This window comes from Lissotriton helveticus, chromosome 4_1 (assembly GCF_964261635.1).
Source record: "Lissotriton helveticus chromosome 4_1, aLisHel1.1, whole genome shotgun sequence".
Classification (NCBI taxonomy): domain Eukaryota; kingdom Metazoa; phylum Chordata; class Amphibia; order Caudata; family Salamandridae; genus Lissotriton; species Lissotriton helveticus.
Genome location: NC_136063.1, coordinates 1,381,611,737 through 1,381,629,781, shown reverse-complemented (window position 1 = coordinate 1,381,629,781; position 18,045 = coordinate 1,381,611,737).

The window sequence follows — 18,045 nt, the reverse complement described above, 5'->3', positions numbered from 1 at the left end:
TTGGTATGTAGTATGAGCTAATCTATATTTGGTGAAAGTGTCTCCAGTGGTTTTTCTGTAAATTACTTTCCCACCTTTTTTAAGCGAGCGCTTCCCAGTGCGCGCCCCGGTACGCGAACCGGCAGCGTTAAAGGAGTCCTCCATTTTGTGTTTCGGTAGAATTGAGATACAAGATGGAGGGCAAATAATGTTCAGAATGGGTAGAAGGGGGCACGGTAGACGTATCCTGACCCCCTAGGTTTTCTGAGGGTGGCTGAGGAGGCCCATATGTGCGAAAAAAACACATATTTTTTCAAATTTTCGCGCGGTTAGCGTCCGGTGCGCGTACCGGGTAGCGCTCCGGAAAGCGTGAATTGTGAAAATTATTTTAAAAAAAGTTACATTTAAAATGTGTTTATAGTGATCATAGTTAGGGTAGCTCTGAGAAGAGCTTTTGGGTCTGTGGTAGATTTAGGTACTTATAAGTAGGTACCAATACATAGTCTTAAATTCAGGATGAAAACTCTGTTCCCCTCATCTGAGAAGTGAACTCCATCTCCTCTGTAGATATCTTGCATGTAGTAACGCAAGTCATTGTTGTACATGGAGCCCATTCCATGGTCTCTCATGTAAGCTGAAACAGACTTATTTACATGCTTCCTTGATTTCTCAATTTGTGGACAAAATTGGTTCGACCACCTCCATTTCTGTCTTTGGCATATATTTGAATATACCAAGGCAGTTTGAGGAAAAAGTGCCATCAATTGGTCAAAGGTGTCTTTTAAAAGCATTTCCAGACCTACCCCAGTCAAAGTGCCCAAGTCATTTCCTCCACAGTGCACAATTAACAGGTCAGGTTTTGGCAAATTCAAAAAGGTTTTCGTCAATGGTATCAATTGGTGACATCTTAATCCTCTGTGGCCAATCCAGTTGATTTCCACATTTTGTAAATTGAGGTTGTGTAAATTTCTGTTATCAGCATACCTTTGAGCCCAGTAGATGTAACTATGTCCAACAATCCAGACAGAAAACATGGTGAGAGAAGGTTCTGCTGCAGTCAGATGAAGTGTGGGAATGAAATGGCAGTTGAAACAGTAGGAGTATGTAATGAAAAAAACTGTGGATTTTCTGTGCTAATGAATCAGTAGCAGTGATTGGTGGATTTTGATTGCTGAAAACAGAAAGTTAGGGTGCATGGATGAGTTCTTTGAAAGATGTAATTTGAATGGTCAAGAAAAAATCATTTTATGAAAAATTGCAGTGGATACGCAGGTGTACTGAGAGTTCAATTGAAACATTGTTGTGTGAACTTGCAAACATCAGAGGTCTCTCAGGAGGTGGTTGCTATGCAAAAAAGGCAGAAAGGGCAGAAGGGGAAGGGTGTTGATTTGAAAAAAGTGAGGGAAGAGTTTTGATTGGGTGACATGAGAGATATGTGTGATGAATTACAGCATTTCTGTGCCATTGTTGGTTGCAGCCTCTGGAGTGCATACCCTTTGTTCTGCTGAAGACAAATTGGTGTGTGTCTGAGACTGTTTTGAAACTCAAAAAGTATTTGCTAAGGTGAGAAAAGATTAATTTAATTTAAATAGAGAATAGTATGCTTTAAGGAGAAAATTATGAAGAAAGTTGTGTATTTAAAATGTGGCTTTGTGTCAAGTGTTTTACAAATAGATTTTGTTTCTTTGAGTTACATAGCCATGTTACATAGCCATGTTAAAAGTGACGCAAAAATGGTGCAAGGGCCTTAAAAATACGTTTTCATGTGTGTTAGGGCATTTTAAGTCACTTCCCCATGAATGTGGGTAAATAATTGCTTTACTTGATGTGTTTAAAAACGTTTTTTTAAATCAATTAGGTTTCTTGGTATGTACTGCTAGAGTTTCATAGGTTGCTTGGGGCATATTTACAAGGCCTTTGAGTCACTTTGATGTTATTTTCCCCATTTTAATTTAGGTCATTTCCCCGTGGTGCAAGGTCCTTGTAAATACGCCCCCATGTGTGCTTGGCAAATTTAGATTTTGTTTCTTTGAGTTACATAGCCATGTTAAAAGTGATGCGAAAATGGTGCAAGGGCGTTACAAATACGCTTTCATGTGTGTTAGGGCATTTTAAGTGACTTCCCCATGAATGTGGTTGAATAATTGTTTTACTTGATGTGTTTAAAAACGTTTTTTTAAGTCAATTAGGTTTCTTGATATGTACTGCTAGAGTTTCATAGGCTGCTTGGGGCATATTTAGAAGGACTTTGAGTTACTTTGATGTTATTTTTCCCATTTTAATTTAAGACATTTCCCTGTGGTGCAAGGTCCTTGTAAATACGCCCCCATGTGTGCTTGGCAAATTTAGATTTTGTTTCTTTGAGTTACATAGCCATGTTAAAAGTGATGCAAAAATGGTGCAAGGGCCTTAAAAATACGCTTTCATGTGTGTTAGGGCATTTTAAGTCACTTCCCCATGAATGTGGTTGAATAATTGCTTTACTTCATGTGTTTAAAAACGTTTCTTAAAGTCATTTAGGTTTCTTGATATGTACTGCTAGAGTTTCATAGGCTGCTTGGGGCATATTTACAAGGCCTTTGAGTCACTTTGACGTTATTTTCCCCATTTTATTTTAAGTCATTTCCCCGTGGTGCAAGGTCCTTGTAAATACGACCCCATGTGTGCTTGGTAAATTTAAGTACTGACAGGGTGTGCTTCTACCTAGGACCTGTGTTGTGTTTTCAAATTATGCCAAGAAAATCGTTGTTTTTTTAAAAAAACGCTTTTCCCATTATGAGAAGGTCATAACGTTTTTTGAAGTCAATTAGGTTTCACAATATGTACTGCTAGAGTTTCATAGTCACTATGATGATAATGATATACATTTAGAACTGTGTAGGAGGCATGGAGAAACTGAGGCTTCTGTAAGTGTCAAGGGAGGTGAGTAATGTACATTGCTCTGTTGCATACAGTCCTCATCTTCAGCGTACTCTTGGATATGCTAGACTACATCTGCACAATGAGATAACTAAGCTGAGGAAACACAGGTGATGTGATTGTGAATTGAGCAAAAATATTTGCACGTTTTTCAATTACATCACCTGTGTTTCCTAACATTACGAATCACATTGTGCAGATGAGTTTTAGGCCTGTCCAGGGAGATAGAGGAGGTCTGGCCTTTGTTCAAGAGTGCAGTGGACATGACTCACTTCATTGGTAGGCCTGCACATGTATTATCTCCTCTGTACTCTTCAACAAACCTAAATTTCATCTGCAATCCTGAGTAGGCCTCACCTCAAACAAACCTCTGGATAGGCCACACCTTATCGTCATCCTGAATCAATCATTTAAAATGTTAGGGGCAGATTTATGATGGCCGTGCGCCTCTTTTGCGCCGCTGTGCGTCACTTTTGTGACGCAGCGTCGGCGCAAAAGATGTGCTATGTTGCGACATATTTACAACTTGATGCATCTAGGTAGATGTGTCATGCTGTAAAGTCCTGTGCCACATGAAACCTGCGTCAGGTTTCATGTGGGCGTTTTGTTGCAAGGTGGGCAGTCATTTGCATGAAAGCCCTGTAAAACTAACACAGTAAAATTAAGAAGATTTCACTGAGTCAGCTTTATGGCATTGCTGAATCAAATCCTTACGCCTGTTTGAAACAGGCATAAGGAGTGATGCACCATGCAATGTGTGGCTTGCCCCTGTGCTTTGCAGTAGATATGTCGCGCTTACGACGTGATTCCTGCACTGCGCCGCTTTTGTGGAACAGATGCGTGATGCATCTTTGCTGTTTTTGCTCAATGGTGTTCCGCATTGTAAATGCGGCACATCATGGGTGGCAGAGCAGTGGCGCACGTTAACTGGTGCATCCCTGGGGATGCGCCAGTTAACATAAATCTGCTCCATTACATTTAAGTATGAGCAGGGGACACAGAGTTGGTGAGGTTTATCCAAGGTTAAGAAGAGATGAGTCCTGTTCACTGAAAACTTGGACATAGGCCTCACCTCCTCAGCATCGCTGGACATGGTTAAATAATATCTGCAAAATGTTACTCTTGTTAAACAATTTTACTATTATAGTCTCTGAGATTTGTCTCTTACTCTGTAACATCTCATTGTTGTTCTCTTTCTTTAAAGATAACGAGAACATCAACCATGAGTGATAATGAGCAATCTGTTGATCTCCATCTTATCATTGAACTTGTCATTGAAACGTCAGTGGAAGTAGATCCGTTGGATGAATTATATCCTGTGGATGATGAAGAATATGATGAGGATGCTGATTTGTCAGAATTGTATGACATAGGGTGGGCAGCTGACCTGCTCGAGCCTATTAACCTATAAAGACTTTTAAAAATAAATTTAAGTTACTCGAAATGAAAAGTAACCATGTAAACCGTTTCATTTAAAATTAAATACAACTTCAAAAACAGCTTGTGTGAAGTGTCTTTAACCCCTTCCATGCTAATGACAGAACGGTTCCGTCATGAGCGACGGTTGAGCTGTGCTCATGACAGAACCGTTCCGTCATCGTTCCATTGGCTCAATGGAACGTTCAGCACAGCGCAGGAATCTGCGCCGCGCTGAAGCGGTTAATAAAATAGTGAAATATGCTACTAAAATTAGTTGAGATTAACATATAAAAGAGCACAGGTCAAATGTAGAAGCATTCCATTTCTTTGCTACTATTGTGACTTTTAAATTTGCCAATGCACTAAAAATTATTGTATGTAGAATTGACAACTAGTGTGTTAATTTTTTGACGACTGTTATTGATTTACTGTTTGGTAATAGTGGTTAATAACATTTTTTATTATATTTTACCACAGATTCAACTGCAGATCATTTAAAAAATACACTATGCCATCAAAGCAAAGAAACCGAAAGGCTACAAGACGTCAAAGACAGCAGATTACTAAATGCTTGCAGCAGTCCTCTACAATAAAAACTCATCAAGTCACCAAGAAAGCTCCGGGTAAGACAACAAAATCAATCCTAAGAAATATTTACAGAAAAAAAAGTATCACTACAGAACATGTTTTAGTCCAGAAAAAGAGTGCCAATTTAAACGGAAAGGAAAGGCCAATCAAAAATGTTACTGCTAGAGCAGGAGATAACTCTGTGCATGGTAGTAGAAGGAAAAATCAGTTTAGGGACATTCGTAGACGAATGTTCCGCAACAGGATAATTGGCAATTTGTTAAAAAATATTAAGAAAGGTCAACAGAAAGTGGTTTTTTATAAAAGAAAAAAAAATATTGAGAAAATTATTGATCAGGCATTCGAAATTAAGCGAAAGTTATTTATTTTGATAATCAATAGAATTAGGAAACTAAACAAGGTAATTTATGATTTCAAATCAAATAGTAGATGGAAGAGAACAGTTAATCGTAGTAATTTTTGTGAAGTTTTTTCAGGAGAATAGATGCATAGTTCAAGTTGTGAGGCAGTTTTTTAATGAGGAGAGTTATTTCCAGGATAATGATTTGGTGCATGCAGTTGACACCAGTGGTCGAGCATATGAGGTGAAAGATGGATGTGTGGTTGAAAAAGAAAAACTTGTGACAACAGAGGCAGAAGAGGTGTTAGGTAATGAGGTTTTAGGAAAACGTCCTAAGGGACCAGTGTACACCTGGAAGTGTAGTAGTATTTGCAGTGTGCAACAGGATTCCATCAATTTGCTTTGTGATTTTGTACGGACATTTAATAAGAAAAGTTTAAAACAGAAAATGAAGTTGTTGCAAGAATTAGATCCTTGCAGAGTGAGAGAACTGACTGGTTTGCATGGTCATTCATTGGCTTGTCTTTCCAGGAGAGTATGCCAGAGTGTTTTTCATCATTTCAGGATGCTAGCAGTGCATCATAATAAAGTGAGGAAATTAGTTAGAATGTTGTATTATGCTAAGAGTCCAGCAATTATGCTTAAACAATTATGCACTGCTCTTTTGCATGGTTCAGAAGTAGATGTGAAGAATATTTGTGCAGAAATTGAGTTTTGTTACTTTGCAAGTGAAGAGGAGAATGTTCAAATTGACCCAGAAGAAGAAGGTAATGTGGAAGAGAGTGTACAGATTTCCAGTACATATAATTTTCAGAAGGAAATTGCCACGTTTCAGGTGAAATCAAGTGAGAGGCCTAATTTTACTTGTGTGTGTTGTCGACGCACTTATTATAAGAATCAGACTAAGTTAGTGGATTTATATGCAAAAAGTGAAAGGGAAAATAATAGTGAATGGAAGGATTTCGCAACATACGTGATGGTAGAAAATTGTTTTGATTTGGGATCGGATCAACGTGTGTGTACTTATTGTTGTAACAAATTAAATCAAAACCGGATGCCTGCTAGAGCGGTTCATAATAATCTGGAATTGGTTCAGATTCCTTCTGAATTGAAGGATTTAAATACTTATGAATCTATTTTGATTCAAAGTGTCCATCCCTTTCAGGCAATTGTACGAATGGAGCCCACGACAGGGAAATTGCCTCCATCAGATTTACAGAGAGGATTAAAGGGAAGAGTTGTTTATTTGCCTCTAGATTTGAAGAAAAACATTAATACAATTGGAGTAGAGAAAGTGGAAGAGGAACCTCTGGTTATCTTAGTTAATGGGGTTCTGACAAAGAGTAAGAAAATCTGGCAAGATTTAGTGGATGTTAGGAAAGTCAAAAAGGCAACATTGTATTTGAAGAAAAACAATAAGTACTATAAGAATGTATATGTTGCAGAAGAGGAAGTAAGTGAAGAAGAGGATAGCGATTTGTGTGCTGGTCAAATTGAGAAAGTAGAAGCCTCTAAAAATGAAGAAATACATGAACATTATAGTGTTCATCCTTTGCATTCCAAGGAAGTCATGGGGAATGCTATTGAGTTGTTTCAAATGAAACAAGCCAAAGGGTGTCCTATTAGTGTTTGGGAGGAAGGTTTGGAAGCTCGGTGTTTCCCACAGCTATTTCCAACAGGTCAAGGAGGAAGATATGATGAGCGACCTGATCAAATTCCTGCTTCTGAATACCGGACTTTACGATTGTATGCAGAAGATCCTAGGTTTCGTCAATGCATTCCCTATTTGTTCAATCTCCTGTTTGAAAGCGATCTGTCTGGACTGTCATATGCAGTGAACCACATATTGAAAAGTGGTGTACAGATGCAAAATATCTCGGCAAGGGACTTTATGGATAAAGTCAATGTGCAAGACAGTATTTTGGATTCTCACCTGATTAATCTCATGGCGTGTCAGCGTGGTACTAATGAGTACTGGTACCGTCGTCATGGTGATTTAAAATGTATGCTAAGGAACTTAGGAACTCCCACATGGTTCCTCACTCTCAACTGTGCCGAGTATGGCTGGGAAGACTTACTTGAATTTCTACGAGAGGCAAATGGAAACATTGAAAATATCGAATTCAATAAAATGAAATGAAATGAAATGAAAATTGGATTTATAAAGCGCTGCAATTGCCCTGAGGCGTCCAGGCGCTGGAAAAACAGAAGGAACCCTCTCAAGGTTACTATTTATTAAACAGAAGAGTCTTAAGCTGTTTTCTAAAACCAGTTAGATTGGAGATCTTTCGCATCTGAGGAGGGAGGGTGTTCCACAATTTGGATACATTGTGGGAGAACGAACGTCCTCCTGCTCTGGCTCTGAAGATCCTAGGGATTTTGGCCAATGATGCAGTTGAGGAGCGAAGATTCTTATTGGGCAAATAAGGGGAAATCAAGGAGCAGTTGATCTCTGGGCCCGTTTTCCAGAAAGTCCGGTGGGCAATGCATAGTGCCTTAAACTTCACTCTATCCCTGACTGGGTGCCAGTGTAAAGTTCTTAGACCATTTTTTATTGAGGTCCTCCGTGGGACTCCCAGTAGCGCCCGAGCTGCAGAGTTTTGAGTGCACTGAAGCTTTTGTAGAGTGTAATCTGGTGCTCCGAGGTAAAGGGCGTTATTAAAATCCAACCGGGATTGAATGAGGCCCTGTATTATTATTTGTCTGGCCTCGAATGGAAGAAGGGGAAGAATTTTTTTTATCACCCTGAGGAGGCCAAAACAAGTAGCTGACACCTTGGTAGCCTGTGTATTAAAGCTCAGCGACTTATCGAGCCATACCCCCAGGCTTTTGATGTTATCTCTTGGGGGTGGAGGCACACCCATACTTGGAGGCCATATCAACTCCAAGGTGGAAGGGGCCGCCGAGGTGGGAGAGGCCGCCGGGCCTAAGATCATGAGCTCCGTTTTGTCATCATTTAATTTCAGACATGAGCTCATCATCCAGCTTTTTACATCCTCCAGGCAAGCCGCTAGATCTGGCGGGGACTGGAGGCCGCTCTTCTGTGCAAGGGAAACCACCAGCTGGGTGTCGTCCGCATAGGAGATGATTTTAACACCATGCGGACGAACAATCCCAGCCAGTGGTCTCATGTATGCATTGAAGAGCGTTCAAGACACCCGGAGAACTGTGCTCTTTGGATCTAGTGAATGTATGCAGGTACTTCAATCATAGATTTGAAGCTATGATGTCTTTCATCATGAACAAGAAAAATCCACCTCTTGGAGAGGTGTTGGATTTCTTCTGGAGAAAGGAGTACCAAGCAAGAGGTGCTCCTCATATACATATGCTGCTATGGATCAAAGATGCACACAAATTTGGAACAGATCCGGATGACTTAGTGATGAGTTTCATAGAACAGTATTCTACATGTGCTGTTCCAAAGCCAAAGGAAGACAAAAGCCTAAGAGAACAAGTTTTACGCTTCCAAAGCCATCATTGTGGAAAGTACTGTCGTCGTAAATTTAGAAACAAGGACAAGTTCTACACAAAATGTCGTTTCGGCTTTCCACGACCGGTGATTTCTAAAGGAAGAGTGAACAGTTTGATGTCTTCGCTGCGACATAATGTGACGAGGAAATCACCCAAAAATACATACGATTTGAAAAGGAACGAAGAGTCCAAGTACATCAACGACTACAACCCAGTGATTTTGTCCATGTGGAATGCTAACATGGATATACAGTTTGTGGCTGATAACTGTATGGCTGTGGCTCGGTATGTGACATCTTACATCACCAAAAAAGAAAAGACAGAATTGAAGGATATGTGGGAGGACATTTCCCATGAAAAGAGCCTCAGTAAGAAGTTGTACAGTTTCAGTCTGAAGATGTTGTCGCATCGAGAAATCGAAGCTTACGAATGTTCTGACTGGTTATCTTCAGCAAGTCTCTATGCCAAATCTAGGAGTATCATTTGGGCGAGTCTTGGTCTTGCTGCAACGCGTAATCGAGTTCTGAAACCTGTGCGGGAAATTGAGTATTTGGCGGAAAAGGAGCCTAATAGTACCGATATTTTGAAGACCAACATGTTGGATACATATTATCCAAATAGAAGCAGTCACCTCGAGAATGTTTGTCTGTATGAGGTTCTACAAAATTACATATTCAAGAGGAACATCAAAGAAGATATTGATAAAGGAGTGTATGCTGTAATTGGAAGTGAGGGATGTCTGGTCAAGCAAAGAAAATGCCAATTGGTAAACCATCGAAAATTGAGTGGCGAATCTCCTGAAAGAAAAGAGTTTTTCTATTTAGCTCTTTTGCAACTTTTCAAGCCTTGGCGTGCAGAAGAGGAACTGCTTGGAGATTTCCTCTGTTATGAAGACTCTTTCAATGCCGCCAAGGAGACCATAGAATGTCCTGTTTTTCCCAAATATCTAGAAATGTTGAATGCGGAAATCGAGCAGGAAGCAATGATTGCAGCCGAGATTGCTAGAGACAGTTCTTAGGACAGTCAGAGTTCTGTTTCATTGAGTCAGGATCCACTAGGAGGACCAGTTATCGAAAATGAAGCTGCCACTGCCATGATTGAAGTGGAAAGACCCATGGCACATGCTCAGGAGGATGCGGTTAACTTAGAAGACTTGGAAAGACAACTCAACGTTGAGCAGAGGAAAATATATGATGAAGTTACCAACCAAATTGATCATGGATTAAGTCATGAGAAGAAAGAGTGCTCATGTACGTCGTTGAAGCCTGTCCGACTGTACGTGAGTGGAGAAGCGGGAACTGGAAAAAGTTTCCTCATTAAAGCAATTTCATGTTATTTGCAGAAAAGGACTGAGTCATCGCTGTCTTGTGTTGTCACCGCTCCAACTGGACTGGCAGCACATAACATTAAAGGTATTACTTTGCATCGTCTACTTGAAGGACTAGGGGTGCCATTGTATCCTTCCACCAAACCCGCCGACTGAGGATGATTAGCGCTATGGAATTTTTGGACTATACCTAGGCCACGACACACACTCTTCATCACACTTCCCACAAACTCACTTCCGTTGTCTGACCATACGACCCGTGGCATGCCGTACCTGGGAGAATACTCTTTGAGCAGAATTTTAGCTGTGGATAGAGCAGTATTATCTTTAAGAGGATAGGCCTCAATCCATCTGGAGAACGCACACAATACAACCAAAACGTACTTCAAATTGTTGCATCTCTCCATATGGATGAAGTCCAATTGGATAACTTCGAAAGGACATGTAGGAGGGGCAAAATGACCAGGTGGAGTGGGGGTGCCCTTACCAGGATTATACATCAAACACACCATACAATTCTTAACCTCTCTTTCCGCACACTTAGTAATCCCATCATTCTTCCATACAGGAGACAACAACTTGCATATGCCTTTTGCGCTTATATGTGCTGTGCCATGTGCCATTGTAACAACAGCAAGCACATATGCATCCGGTAACATCCATCTCTGTTTCTCTGACAAATCAACCCAACATCCATTCTCGTCTAACTTCCCCGTGCTTTCCTTCCACTTAGTCTTTTCCATGTCCGTGGCCTCATTCTGTATACCCTTTACACTTTCGACCGTGTCTTCACACATACTAGTCTCTGCAGGCCATCTCACTGAACTCGCAACATACATTCGATTTGTCAGATCTTTAGCCGTTTCCTTAGCAGTCTCATCTGCAAACGCATTACCACGACCAACATCATCTGTCACTTTCCGATGCGCACCACATTTAATTATGGCCACCTGCTTAGGCAATGTAAGTGCATTCAAAAGATCACTCACAAGCTGTCCATGCTGAATCTTCGTGCCATGCGACGTCAAGAATCCTCTTTCTCTCCACAATCGCCCAAAACTATGTGCCACACCAAAAGCATACTGGCTATCTGTAAACACATTCACCCGCTTTCCTCTGGACAACACACACGCTCTCGTCAAGGCGATCAACTCAGCAGCCTGGGCCGAATTCTGACTTAATCTCGTAGATTCCACAACCGTTCTCAACGTCACTACAGCATACGCAGTCGTCACATCACCATTTGGTAACTTAAAACAAGAACCATCAACGTACAAAGTACCATCGGGATCTACCAATGGAGTGTCTTTCAGGTCAATACGACCCTTCGTCTCTTCTTCGGTTTTCAGATAACAGTCATGTGGTGCTATATCACTTAACTCCGTGTTGATCGGCAACAATGTTGCTGGATTCAACACATTACATCGTTTTATCCGTATGTGACTTGTCAGTAACGTCAATTCATATCCAGACAATCTTGCGCTCGTCAAATGTTGAGTTTTCGTTCGGTTCAAGAGAGTGTCGACTGCATGCGGAACCATTACCGTGAGCATATTATCCATGACCAGACCTGCGGACTGTCGAATGGATGCCGCAGCCGCCGCTGTTGCTCTCAAACAACTCGGCAAGGCTCTAGCTACTGGGTCTAAGGTCGAGGAAAAATATGCACATGGACGCTGTTTATCGCCAAATTGTTGTGCCAGAACACTCACCGAACAACCATCCCTCTCGTGAACGTATAGTGTAAACGGCTTACTGTAATCAGGAGTACCTAACACAGGAGCCGAACACAACGCATCACGTAATTCAGTAAAACTTTTCTGACACTCTTCAGTCCATGGTAAAGGAGTCGGAACATCCTTGCACGTAAGGGCTATCAATGGTTTCGCCACCAATGAAAAATTTGGAATCCATTGTCTTCAGTATGACGTAATACCTAGAAAGGCACGTACATCTCTCTGAGTTTTTGGCACACTCATTTGAGCAATCGCTGCAGTTCTCTCTGGGGTCAACCTTCTCCCCTCTTTTGACAATAAGTGACCCAAGTAGGTTACTTCTTGACAACAATATTGCAGCTTAGAAGGTGACACTTTATGGTGTAAGTCACATAGGTATTGCAGCAATGATACTGTAGCGGTTTTACAAATAGCCTCAGTATCAGCAGCTACCAACAAGTCATCAACGTATTGAATCAAAGCCGCACCCGTCGGTAACACAAACGCATCAAGTTGACTCTTAAGGGCTTGACTATAGATCGACGGACTCTCACAATAGCCCTGTGGTGCGCGTTTTAGCCTAAAACTGCGACCACCTAATGAGAATCCGAATAGGTCTCTGCTTTCCTCAGCGATCGGGATACTAAAGAAAGCATTCTTTAGATCGATCACCGTGAACCAGGAGGCAGAAGCTGGAATCAGAGTTAACAAGGTCGTGATATCGGGGACCACGGAGAACTGTGGGATCACGATTTTATTCACTTCCCTCAAATCGATTATAAAACGGTACACAGGAAGTTTAGATGAATCAGTTCGTTTTAAAATTGGTAACACAGGACTATTACACACATTTCCCCGAGTCTCTTCTACGACATCATTTTTGATCAAATCACCAATGATCGCTAATAGCGCTCGTTCACCTTCAAAAGAGATACGATACTGAGGAATACGTGGTAATCGCACATTTGGTTTCAATTGGATCACATAAGGTGGGATGTCCAATAGACCCACATCATTGGGACCTGTGGCCCATAAAGACGCAGGAAGGGAACTCAATTCCGGTGGGAATTTATCGATCGACAAGTACATAGGAGAGACTACCCTCCGACCTAATGTAAGCTCCACTCCATCAGGAGAGCAATACAAAGTCGCATATAACCGTTTTAACAAATCCAGGCCCAAAAGATTCTCACCACAACCGGTAGATAGAATTAATGGGGCCTCCAGCTCACGAGGGCCAATCGTAAGTGGCAAAGGGCTAGAGACAGGATTGCTAACGGGGGCGCCAGAGAATCCAACGGAAACATTCGTTAAGCCAGACAAAGGTGCGCCAGGGAGTTTCGAATGCATGATGGAACTTTTCGTCGCACCAGTGTCTAACAGAAAAGGCTCAACTACGCCAGATGTAGCAACTGCGACGTAAGGCCCACTCTGATCAACCGGAACTGATACTACTCCCTCTCTCTGTCGGTGGCTGTCCTAGTAACGGTCGTTTGCAACAGTCTCATGATCAACGTAATAGTCGTCCGCATAATACTGTGCTGATTTATCAGACCTCACATTTCGTTGGTCAAAACAATTATTCGCATCTGAGGAAACCTGAGAGCGCTCAGACTGATTTTGAGAAGTACCGCGACCTCTACCTCGTGATGCTTGCTGAGGACCACCACGACCCCCTCGTGCCGATACTCCATTGAGTCGGTCACGCAAGGCCGGACAATCATATTTTATATGTCCCTCTCTTCTACAATATGCACATTGATTATACCCAAGCATAGATCTAAAGTTTGAGGAGTCAGCACGTGACTGCATTCTGGAGGGTTGCGATTGAGGTCTATATTGCTGTTGTGAATCATTTTGATTTGAACGTGGAGGATACGCTTGCTGCAACAAAACCTTCGTTTTGAGCTCTTTCGTTTTCTTATCTGCACGATCACTTTCTTCCTTTTCCCTATTCTCATAATATTGAGCCGTCGCTAATATCTGTGCAGTGGTTGAAACAGCCCATGCACTTTCTGAATTTTTCAATTTGTTGCATAGCTCAGGCAACAAATTCAATACAAATTTATCAACAAATAACCGCTGGCCTCCCTCAGTGCCCATATCCTAGCCACTATGATCGACAAATGCCTCTTCGAATCTAGTAAAGAAATCAGAGACACTTTCGTCCTTCTTTTGCTTACAAGCTGCTAATTTATCCCAGTTTACCCTCATCGCCGGCATAAGTGTTTTCATGAGCGTAATTATTCTCTGTGGCAGATCCGTAATTAACTGCTCAGGTTTAGCCCCACCAACTTGTCGGCCATCAGCTGCTATTAACACAGCCCAATCACCGCCTAACTCATTCGCATGATTTTGGTTGTGGTACAACATTACCGAACAGCATATCGATGTCGGCAAGATTCATAACAGTAGCATCTACCAATTGGGATAACTCCTTATAATAACCAAACTCTTTGAAAAAATGCCGGAACCGGAGGAGCAGCATTAGGGTTACCTGGCATCCATACTGGCGGAACCTCTCTCATTGGATACTGACCAGGAGTCGCTTTCCAAGTTTCGAAGTCATCATCAATCGACATTCGAGGAGGGACTACGGACCTAAAAGCTAACAACCGCTCTAATGCACGTCGTACATCTTCACCTACAATCATACCGTTCGAAAATTGACTCTGAAGTTCAATCATATCGGGCGGTACGTTATCTAAATCATCATTACACCATTGTTCTCGCAAAGAGTTACACATTTCTTCGAACACGAATCTCTGCGTAGGCTCATTAAACTGAGAAAACGTGTCGAAAACCACATGTGGAGGGTGGTTAGCAGGATGTCTTATCCACCTACGAGCCATATTCGCTAATGTTGCACTCTCCCTTCCACCAGGAATTTGACTTCGTCTCTGGGAAGCTTCAGAAACACTGGTTGGCAGTATCGATCCGGATAGTGGGGAATAGAGCGTAGCAACAGTATTAGGAATACGGGTACGAACGGAAGGAGAAGAAGGAAAAAGAGCAGGAGCGACAATATTAGAAGTGAACGTAGGAACAGCAGAAACAGACAAGACAGCCGGGGTAGTAGAAACTGGAGTTTGAGGAGGTACAGGCAAAGGAGCAGTAGGAACAGAAACAGATGGTGGGACAAACGTAGGACCAACAACAGGCTGACCAGCAGCCGCCGGAACAACAGGAGGGACAACAGGAGGAACTACAGGAGGAACTACAGGAGCCGTAACACCCTGTGCATAAGGAGGTGGTGATTTCATTAAATACGCTAACAGGGGATCCTCCTTTGAATCCTCTTCTTTCTTATCAAGACTAGTGGGTAAAACCGGGTAACATTTGTCTATCCTCATGTGATGTAGTCTAGTGGAAACTTCCATTTCTTTTTCTTCTTTATCTCGCTGACATTGTTGTACAACTTGCATTATCGGGACCATACCTTCTCTTCAATTCTGTTTAAGCTGTTTGATTTCTTTTTGCTTGGCCTCTTTACGCCACAACCGAAAGGAATCAAACATAGCGGGTCTAGCTTTCTTTTTAAACAATTTAGCTTCGAGATTATCTAAAATCGTAAGATCAAAACTTCCATGCGGTGGCCAACTAAGGACACCATCTTTTTTCGTGTAACGGACCCAATATTTATTATAAAGTATAGGACCCACACCATGTCGACTATAGAGCTCATATATCGGAGTTCCAACTGGAGGTATCGGACACGAGTCCTCCAACCGGGAATCCTTGTTGCAACATTTAAAGAAACCAAGAAAACCACTATGGCTAGGCATCGTGCACACTAACCTAGTATCAAACTTCAAGGGTTACCAAAGTACTAAATCTTTGTGAAAGACAAAACCCTCGGTTTTTGGCAATTGCAACTGTCAAATAACAACTAAGAACCAACAACTAAGAACCACAAATGCAATGGAACCTTGCATACAACTAAGCACCAACAACTAAGGACTGGGAGCGACCCACAAATACTTAACTGAGAGCTCGATGGCGTCACCAGGAAGGCCTGTCTATCGTCTCGCTTTACGGAAGGTCTACGCCAGGCGCCGAAAACAGGTCGACAGTCAGGGCATCGGTCCGTCGCAGCCATCAGGAGGCGGGAAGCTTCACGGGAAAAGATCTTCGGGCCACTTATTTCGACAACAGGATCGATGAAGCGGGATGCACCTTCCCTCGGAGATTTCACACGAAGCTCCTCACAATCGTCAGGCTTTGGACCGGTACCGCTGATGTCGCCCTACGTTGGGCGCCAACTGAAGGACTAGGCTATTTAAGGCCCAGCGGTGCCATGGGACAACACCTAAAACCTTCATGGGATACCTGTTCTGGCGCACTAAAGACAGAGACACGGGAGACTTCCTTCGGCGTCAAAGATCAGCGTTTATTACTGCAGGGAGGCAAAAGTCACAAGAAGTACAACAGCGTGTAGGTTCTGAGAGTCTGCTTCAAATTGCATATGTAGGTCGCTCTCTTTTATACAAGATTTTGCCATTGCACAACATGTGAAGAAAAGGTTACAACCCAGTTCCCACAGTAAACTTCAAAAGGGTCGCTTTCATGTTTTCAGAAACCCCGGAACATAATTACAGTAACATTGCCGGTTCCCAACTGTAAAAGCACATTATCCTGCTGCTAGGCACATTCCACTCCAGTTGTAAAAGAACAAGAGCAAGAGACAAGGACAGCTGCCAGGAAGACAGACAACAGCAGAAAAAGAGTGTGAGGGTAATATCGGATGCGTGATCGTAGGATCAAAGAGCTTGATCCCAGCACGTGCAAGGCTGAAACAATAGACCGGCACGGCAAGATTACCCTCAAACGGAGCCATCTGCCTTTGCAGTGTCATTCCCCCGGTCATAAAGACGCATGAAAGGAATATGCGTCTTCTGTAAGGCTTGGGAACTAACGGGTCACGAGGCGGACAGTTGCCTGTTCGCTGACTACGTGAGGGCAAGAATCAAAATGGATGCCGTATCTAAAATGGAACCCAAGGGTTCAGGTGTAGAAACACGTAAATAAGGGGAACCCCGCCAAGTGGTGTAGCGAAAACGCGTACACTTACTGAACTCGTCATTTACGGTTCATAGATACCAAACTTGCCCATATTCGTTTATGCCCAGAACACCGTAACGATTTCCACGGAACCTCAGACTGATGCTGCCAGTGGAGCATGATAACAAATTACAATACCACAAGTTATCTAGAGATGCTTGTTGTGAAGTTTCAAGAGTCTTGAGGAAAATGAAACTTCTTATCATTGACGAAGTAAGCATGGTTTCTAATGTCATGCTTGCCTTTGTGCATTTGAGAATGCAAGAAGTTCTCAAAACAGAGTATGATGTGTTATTTGGTGGCAAACACATCATTGTTTTCGGTGATCTTCTGCAGCTGACACCAGTGAAAGGACAACCTGTGTTCAAAATGCTCACGCATGAAGATACCAGGAAGTGCCTAGGGTGCATTGGCAACGTCAATATATGGTTAAACTTCAATTATGCTGAACTGCGTGAAAATATGTGTCAAGCGAAGGATGAAGATTATAAGAATATTCTACAAAATGTTAGAATCGGAAAAGTGACCGAGCATGTGAAAGAAGCTTTACATGCACGATTACTGTCAAATTTGTATCCAGAAGAAGACGTTGTGCCAGAGAATATTTTTCGGAAAATTACTGAGAAGAAATCTGGAATATGTTTGATGCCAACTCTTGCAGAATGTGCCATCTTCAACAACAAAATGTTGAATTTAGAAAACCAAGAGATTGTGAAACCGGAAGCTATTGACAGAATAGAGCATATGGGAGCAACAATTATTTTGCCAGAGAATTTGAAATCTAAATTGGATTCATTAGAGAAGACTATATCTAAAACTGCTGGTTTTGAAAAGACTCTGAATGTGTGCTTAAATTGCCGTATCATTTTAAGAAGGAATTTACATGTTGAAAGAGATCTGGTAAATGGATCAATGGGTAATGTTGTTGATTTTGAGAAATACAGAAATAGAGATGGAATTGAATTTTTAAAAATTAAATTTGATGGCATTGAGGAAGTACAGCTAATTGGTCGTTGCTCTGCTAGGTTTTTGCTTGTAAAAGACTTATATGTTCGCCGTAAGCAGTTTCCTGTTTGCTTGGCATATGCGGTGACAATCCATAAATCGCAAGGTTTAAGTGTAGACAGTGCATTGGTGAATATTGGCAGTTCTGTGTTCAAGGAGGGTATGGCATATGTGGCATTGTCACAAGTCAGAAGTTTATCGGGATTGTACTTGATTGAGTG